Genomic DNA, 7876 nt, shown 5'->3' with positions numbered 1-7876 from the left:
GGCCAGGTTGATCTCGAACTCCTGACCTCAAGTGATCCACCTGCCTCAGTCTCCCAAAGTGGTGGGATTACAGGTATGAGCCACAGCACCTGACGGGTGCTGGCTTCATTACTGAGAAGGCCGTCCTATCAACAGTGAGAAGGGACTCACCAGCAGCTGCAGGAATTTTTTCTAGTAAGTCCACTCCCTCTCAAACAAAAAAAAAAAAAAGAGAGAATGAAAGAAAAAGCTTCTCTTTCTCAATTTCAACAAACGTCTCAAGACCTATTCTGAGTTGGCCCAGTTTAGCATATTCCATAGCAGATGCAAAAGCATAGTGGAAGGCCTGGAAACAAGTTAGAGCTTAAAAATTGGAGTAGCAAGAGATCTGCTTAGCAGGATAGGCAGGGCCACACCACAAAGTGCATTGTGTCTTAAGGAATGACTGGATCATGTAGGCAAAGGGGTTTAAGGAACAAAGTCATCTGCTCCATCTGATCCCCATCCAAACTCTTCATCAAAACTGGAGGAAGTGGAAAATGAAGAATGATTCTTGGCCAGGCTCACGCCTGTAATCCCAGCACTTTGGGAAGCCAAGGCAGGTGGATCACCTGAGGTTGGGAGTTCGAGACCAGCCTGGCCAACATGGTGAAACCCCATCTCTATTAAAAATTCCAAAAATTAGCCAGGTGTGGTGACAGGTGCTTGTAATCCCAGCTACTCAGGAGGCTGAGGAAGGAGAATCACTTGAACCCAGGAGGCAAAGGTTGCAGTGAGCTGAGATCACACCAGTACACTCCAGCCTGGGCGACAAGAACAAAAATCCATCTCAAAAAAAAAAAAAAGAAGAATGATTCTTATGAGAACATTTTTGAGGCCGGGCGCGGTGGCTCAAGCCTGTAATCCCAGCACTTTGGGAGGCCGAGGCGGGTGGATCACGAGGTCAAGAGATCGAGACCATCCTGGTCAACATGGTGAAACCCCGTCTCTACTAAAAATACAAAAAAATAGCTGGGCATGGTGGCGCGTGCCTGTAATCCCAGCTACTCAGGAGGCTGAGGCAGGAGAATTGCCTGAACCCAGGAGGCGGAGCTTGCGGTGAGCCGAGATCGCGCCATTGCACTCCAGCCTGGGTAACAAGACCGAAACTCCGTCTCAAAAAAAAAAGAGAGAGAGAGAGAACATTTTTGAAATGGCAGAATGTGGAAGAGAGAATCCTCTCTTTCATAAAAGCAATGATTAAAACTCTGGGAATGAAGCAAAGGCTTCCAACTATCCCAGGAGAGTTTATTCAAGAAAAATGACAATCTCCTCTTCCGGTTTGGGCATCCCGACAGCCACACGTGGTTATGTGGCCGGAGTTTGGGCTGCCACTGTGGGAAAAGTAACTTCAGCTGCAGCCCCAAAGCTAGTGAGCCTAGCTGGAGCCATGGAGAGCCAGAGCGTGGAGGAGCTGCTGGCAAAAGCGGAGCAGGACTAGGCAGAGAAGTTGCAGCGCATCACGGTGCTCAAGGAGCTGGAGCTGGAGTTTGACCTGGGCAACCTGCTGGCTTCGGACCGGAACCCCCCCGACAGGGCTGCGGTGCGCCGGACCCACGCCGGAGGCCGAGCTGCGGGCCCTGGCGCGAAACAACACGCAGCTGCTCATCAACCAGCTATGGCAGCTGCCCACGGAGCGCGTGGAAGAGGCAATAGTGGCGCGGCTGCCCAAGCCTACCACACGCCTGCCGCGAGAGAAGCCTCTGCCCCGGCCGCGGCCACTTACACGCTGGCAGCAGTTCGCGCGCTTCAAGGGCATCCGTCCCAAGAAGACCAACCTGGTGTGGGACGAGGTAAGCGGCCAGTGGCGGCGGCGCTGGGGCTACCAGCGCGCCCGGCACGACACTAAGGAATGGCTGATTGAGGTGCCCGGCAATGCTGACCCCTTGGAGGACCAGTTCGCCAAGCGGATTCAGGCCAAGAAGGAACGAGTGGCCAAGAACGAGCTGAACCGGCTGCGTAACTTGGCCCGCACGCACAAGATGCAGCTGACCAGTGCAGCCGGCTTGCACCCTACAGAACACCAGAGTAAGGAGGAGCTGGGCCACGCCATGCAGGTGCCACGGTCTCCACATCCTCTGTGGGGCGCTTCCAGGAACGTCTCCCCAGGGCGCCCCGGGGCTCCGGCAAGAAGAGGAAATTTCAACCCCTTTTCGGGTACTTTGCCGCAGAGCAAAAGAATCAGTTGGAGCTGCTTCGTGTCATGTACAGCAAGAAGGCTCAGCTGGATGTGATGAGGGCCACCAATAAGCAGATGAGGGAGGACGACCAGGAGGAGGCTGCCAAGAAGAGGAAAATGAGCCAGAAGGGCAAGAGAAAGGGAGGCCGGCAGGGGCTTGGGGGCAAGAGGAAAGGGGGCCCGCCAAACCAGGGAGGGAAGAGGAAAGGGGGCTTGGGAGGCAAGATGAATTCCGGGCCGCCTGGCTTTGGTGTCAAGAGAAAAGGAGGATAGCGTCCAGGAGGAAAGAGGAGGAAGTAATAGTTTCTCGCCGTCGTGTAAACCAAGAACTATAAATACTAAATGTTAAGTTCTAGGTACTTGTACGGGGACTCAGAAGGACCTGGTCGCTGCCTTCACTGAGCTTGAAGGGACAGGACTGCCCTCCCCTCAAGAGAGTAGTAAGTGTTGGACTGCACAAATTCATGTTTTTCCCACAACCGATACTTTGGCTGGAGATGAAGAAATTATGTGAGGATTTTAAGAATTAAGGAAATAATTTGGTGGAAACTGGGGAAGAGTTCTGTTCTTAAACAGCCTTTTTTCTTCTTTTTAACTTTGGAAATAGGGTGGGGGAAAGTTGGTCATATTTCACAGACTTAGATTGGTGTATATGTTTCTGCATTGTTTTTACAACAAGCTTGTACATCAGAGCAGGGGAAGGAAAGACAACAGTTTCAGAATTGAATAGGCAAGTGACTGTTTAAAAGGTTAAGTAATGAAGATGTCTTGTCTAAAAAAAAAAAAGGAAAGAAAAGTGACAATCTCAGTAAGAACAGCAAGAATTGTGGCATTTAACTTACCCTATTTCCATCCCCCTCCTCCCAGCTCCATGGTAGCCTTAAAAACCAAAAGACTCAAAACTGTATCAGGGATTGGTGCGGTGACTTATGCCTATAATCCCAGCCCTTTGGGAGGCCAAGGCAGGTGGATCTCTTGAGCTCAGGAGTTCGAGACCAGCCTGGGCAACACAGTGAAACCCAACTCTACTAAAAATACAAAAATCAGCTGGATGTGCAGGTGTACACCTGTAATTCTAGCTACTCAGGAGGCTGAGACACAAGAATCACTTGAACCAGGAGGCAGAGGTTGAGGTGAGCCGAGATTGTTCCACTGCACTCCAGCCTGGGTGACAGAGCAAGAGCTGGTCTCAAAAAAAAAAAAAAAAAGAAAGAAAAACAAAAGAAAAAAGCTGGGGAATGAATTGTCTATAGGGCCCTTTAAAAAGTTTTGAGTGGCTCACACCTGTAATCCCAGTACTTTGGGAGGCCAAGGAGGGTGGATCACTTGAGGCCAGGAGTTCAACAACAGCCTGGCCAACATGGTGAAACCCCATCTCTACTACAAATATGGAAATTAGGCCAGGTGCAGTGGCTCACACCTGTTATCCCAGCACTTTGGGAGGCCAAGGTGGGTGGATCACCTGAGGTCAGGAATCGGAGACCAGCCTGGCCAACATGGTAAAAACCCATCTCTACTAAAAGTACAAAAAATTAGCCAGGCATGGTGGCACATGCCTGTAATACCAGCTACTTGGGAGGCTGAAGCAGGAGAATTGTTTGAACCTGGGAAGTGGAAGTTACAGTGAGCCAAGATGGCACCTTTGCACTCCAACCTATGTGACAGAGTAAGACTCCCATCTCAAAAAAAAAAAAAAAATCTATATTCAATAATCTAATGTTCCATCTTAAGAAATTAATAAGTAAAAGATCAAATTAAACCCAAAGCAAGCAGAAGAAAGGAAAATAATAAAAAACGGAGCTTAATAAATGAAACAATTAAAAAAAATAGAGAAAATCAGAAATTTTTTTTTTAAGAATCAACAAAAGTGACAAAGCTTTAACTATACTGACCAAGACAGACTGCTAAAAATCGGGAATAAAATAGAAGCCATTAATACTGCCCTTACAGAAATAAAAAGGATTATAAAATAATACTATGAAAATTATATGCCAGCAAACCAGATAACCTACATTAAATGGACAAATTCCTAGAAAAATACTTCCAAAACTGGCTAGGCGTGGTGGCTCACACCTGTAATCCCAGCACATTGGGAGGCTAAGGTGGGCAGATCACTTGAGGTCAGGAGTTCGAGACCAGCCTGGACAACATGGCAAAATTCTGTCTCTACCAAAAAAGACAAAAAATTGTCTGGGTGTGGCAGCGCATGCCTGTGGTCCCAGCTACTTGGGAGGTGGGAGGATCACCTGAGCTCAGGAGACAAAGGTGCAGTTAGTCACGCTTGCACCACAGCCTGGGCAACAGAGACCCCCATCTCAAAGAAAAACATTACCAAAACAGACTCAAAGAGAAATAGACAATTTGAATAGTTAAGAGATTGAATGAAAAATCCAAAGACTTCCCACGAAGAAATCCAAAGACTTCCCACCAAGAAAAACTGAGGATTTGACAGCTTCACATAGACTATACCATCACCAAGAAGTGTTAACCCCAGGAATGCAAAACTGATTCAACATAGGAAAATCAATGTAATATACCATATCAATAAAATAAGTAGAAACATCACATAATCTCAAAAGAAGCAGAAAAAAAACCACCATCTGACAAAATCCAACACCCATTCATGATAAAAACACTCAACAAACCAGCAATCCACAGGAAATTCCTACCCTGATAAAACGCATCTACAAATAATCCACAGGCAACATCATACTTAATCATGAATCGATGAGTGATTGTCTCTTGAAGCAAGGAACAAAACAACGATGTCCACTCCCATCTCTTTTTTTTTTCTTTTTTTTTGAGACAGAGTCTTGCTCTGTCACCCAGGCTGGAGCGCTGTGGCAAAACCTCTGCCTCCCAGGTTCAAGCCATTCTCATACCTCAGCCTCCCGAGTAGCTGGGATTACAGGCACGCACCACCACGCCTGGCTAATTTTTTTTTTTTTTTTTTGTATAATTAGTAGAGACAGGGTTTTGCCATGTTGCCCAAATTGGTCTTGAACTCCTGAGCTCAGGCAATCCACCCACCTCAGCCTCCCAAAGTGCTAGGATTACAGGCGTGAGCCACAGCACCCGGCCACTCTCGTGTACTGGAGGTTCTAGTACAGTCAAGCCTAGATAATAAAAGGAATCCAGATTAGAAGGGAAGATGTAAAATGATCTCTATTTACAGATTGTATAATCTTATGTTGAATCCTAAAGATTCCACTAATAAAACTATTAGAGCTAGTAAATAAGTTCAGCAGAATTGTAGGGTATAAGATCAATACACAAAACAGTTGTAGGACGGTCGAGGTGGTTCACACCTATAATCCTAGCACTTTGGGAGCTGAGGTGGAAGGATTGTCTGAGCCCAGGAATTCAAGACTAGCCTGAGCAACACAGCAAGACCCTGTCTTTGTAAAAAATATATTTATACTCCACAGCTTCTGCACGGCAAAAGAAACAGTCACTAGAGTGAATCGGCAACCAACAGAATGGGAAAAAATTTTTGCAGTTTACCCATCTGACAAAGGGCTGATATCCAGAATTTACAAAGAACTCAAACAGATTTACAGGAAAAAAACAAGCCCATTCAAAAGTGGGCAAAGGATATGAACAGACACTTTACGAAAGAAGACATATATGAGGCCAACAATCATATGAAAAAATGCTCATCGTCACTGGTCATCAGAGAGATGCAAATCAAAACCACATTGAGATACCATCTCATGCCAGTTAGAATGGCGATCATTAAAAAATCTGGAGACAACAGATGCTGGAGAGGATGTGGAGACAAAGGGACACTTTTACACTGCTGGTGGGAGGGTAAATTAGTTCAACCATTGTGGAAGACAGTGTGGCTATTCCTCAAGGCCTTAGAAATAGAAATTCCATTTGACCCAGCAATCCCATTACTGGGTATATATCCAAAGGACTATAAATCGTTCTACTATAAGGACACATGTACACGAATGTTCATTGCAGCACTGTTTACAATAGCAAAGACCTGGAATCAACCCAAATGCCCATTGATGATAGACTGGATTGGAAAAATGTGGCACATATACACCATGGAATATTATGCAGCAATCAGAAATGATGAGTTTGTGTCGTTTGTAGGGACATGGATGAATTTGGAGAACATCATCCTCAGCAAACTGACACAAGAACAGAAAATGAAACACCGCATATTCTCACTCATAGGCGGGTGATGAAAAATGAGAACACATGGACACAGGGAGGGGAGTACTAAACACTGGGGTCTATTGGGGGGAAAAGGGGAGGGCCAGTGGGAGGGGGAGGTGGGGATGGATAGCCTGGGGAGAAATGCCAAATGTGGGTGAAGGGGAGAAAGGAAGCCAAACACACTGCCATGTGTGTACCTACGCAACTGTCTTGCATGTTCTGCTCATGTACCCCAAAACCTAAAATGCAATAAAAAATATATTTATTTATTTATTTAGAGATGGAGTTTCACTCTTTTTTTTTTTTCTTTTTTTCTTTTTTTGAGACAGTTTCACTCTTGTTACCCAGGCTGGAGTGCAATGGTGCGATCTCGGCTCACCGCAACCTCCGCCTCCTGAGTTCAGGCAATTCTCCTGCCTCAGCCTCCTGAGTAGCTGGGATTACAGGCACACGCCACCATGCCCAGCTAATTTTTGTATTTTTAGTAGAGACAGGGTTTCACCATGTTGACCAGAATGGTCTCAATCTCTTGACCTCGTGATCCACCCGCCTCGGCCTCCCAAAGTGCTGGGATTACAGGCTTGCACCACCACGCCCGGCCTCTTTTTTTTTTTTTTTTAAGACAGGGTTTGACCATGTTGGTCAGGCTGGTCTTGAACTCTCAGCCTCAGGTGATCTGCCCGCCTTAGCCTCCAAAGCACTTGGATTACAGGCGTGAGCCACCATGCCCGGCCAGAGTTTCACTCTTGTTGCCCAGGCTGGAGTGCAATGGCACAATCTTGGCTCACTGCAACCTCCACTTCCTGGGTTCAAGCAATTCTGCCTCAGCCTTCCAAGTAGCTGGGACTACTAACCTGCACCACCACACCCAGCTAATTTTTGTATTTTTAGTAGAGACAGGGTTTCACCATGTTGGCTAGGCTGGTCCCAAACACCTGACTGCAAGTGATCCTCCCACCTCGGCATCCCAAAGTGCTGGGATTACAGGTGAGAGCCACCGTGCCCAGCCAGTATGATTCAATTTATATCAGCGTTTTGGAGGCCGGGTGCAGTGGCTTGCGCCTGTAATCCCAGCACTTTGGGAGGCCAAGACGGGTGGATCACTTGAGATCAAAAGTTCAAGACCAATCTGGCCAACATGGCAAAACCTCATCTCTACTAAAAATACCAAAATTAGCCTGGCATGGTAGCACACGCCTGCAGTCCCAGCGACATGGGAGGCAGAGGCACAAGAATTCCTTCAACCCATGAGGTGGAGGTTGCAGTAAGTGGAGATCACACCACTGCACTCCAGACTGGGTGACAGAGACAGATCCTGTCTCAAAAAAAAAAAAACTGTGACTTGGGTTTCTAAGGATTCCCAGCGTGTCCTCATAGGTGAAGACCTGCATGGAGAGGTAGGTGCAGTGGAGAGCATATCCACAAGATAAGAGATGAGGCTGTTGGGATGTGGAGATTATGTGACAACTTATGAGTGACACACAGCCAAGAACAGAATCGGGGCTGGAT

The 7876-nt window shown here is 46.9% G+C and overlaps 1 pseudogene; it reads left to right on the top strand.

Annotated features, from left to right (window-relative positions):
• The first annotated feature begins 1065 nt into the window (after nucleotides 1-1065).
• Nucleotides 1066-2636, top strand: LOC144580597 (ribosome biogenesis regulatory protein homolog; annotated as a pseudogene).
• Nucleotides 2637-7876: the final 5240 nt, after the last annotated feature.

Source organism: Callithrix jacchus, chromosome 20, assembly GCF_049354715.1.
Source record: "Callithrix jacchus isolate 240 chromosome 20, calJac240_pri, whole genome shotgun sequence".
Taxonomy (NCBI): domain Eukaryota; kingdom Metazoa; phylum Chordata; class Mammalia; order Primates; family Cebidae; genus Callithrix; species Callithrix jacchus.
This window is presented reverse-complemented; position numbering and strand designations above follow the sequence as displayed.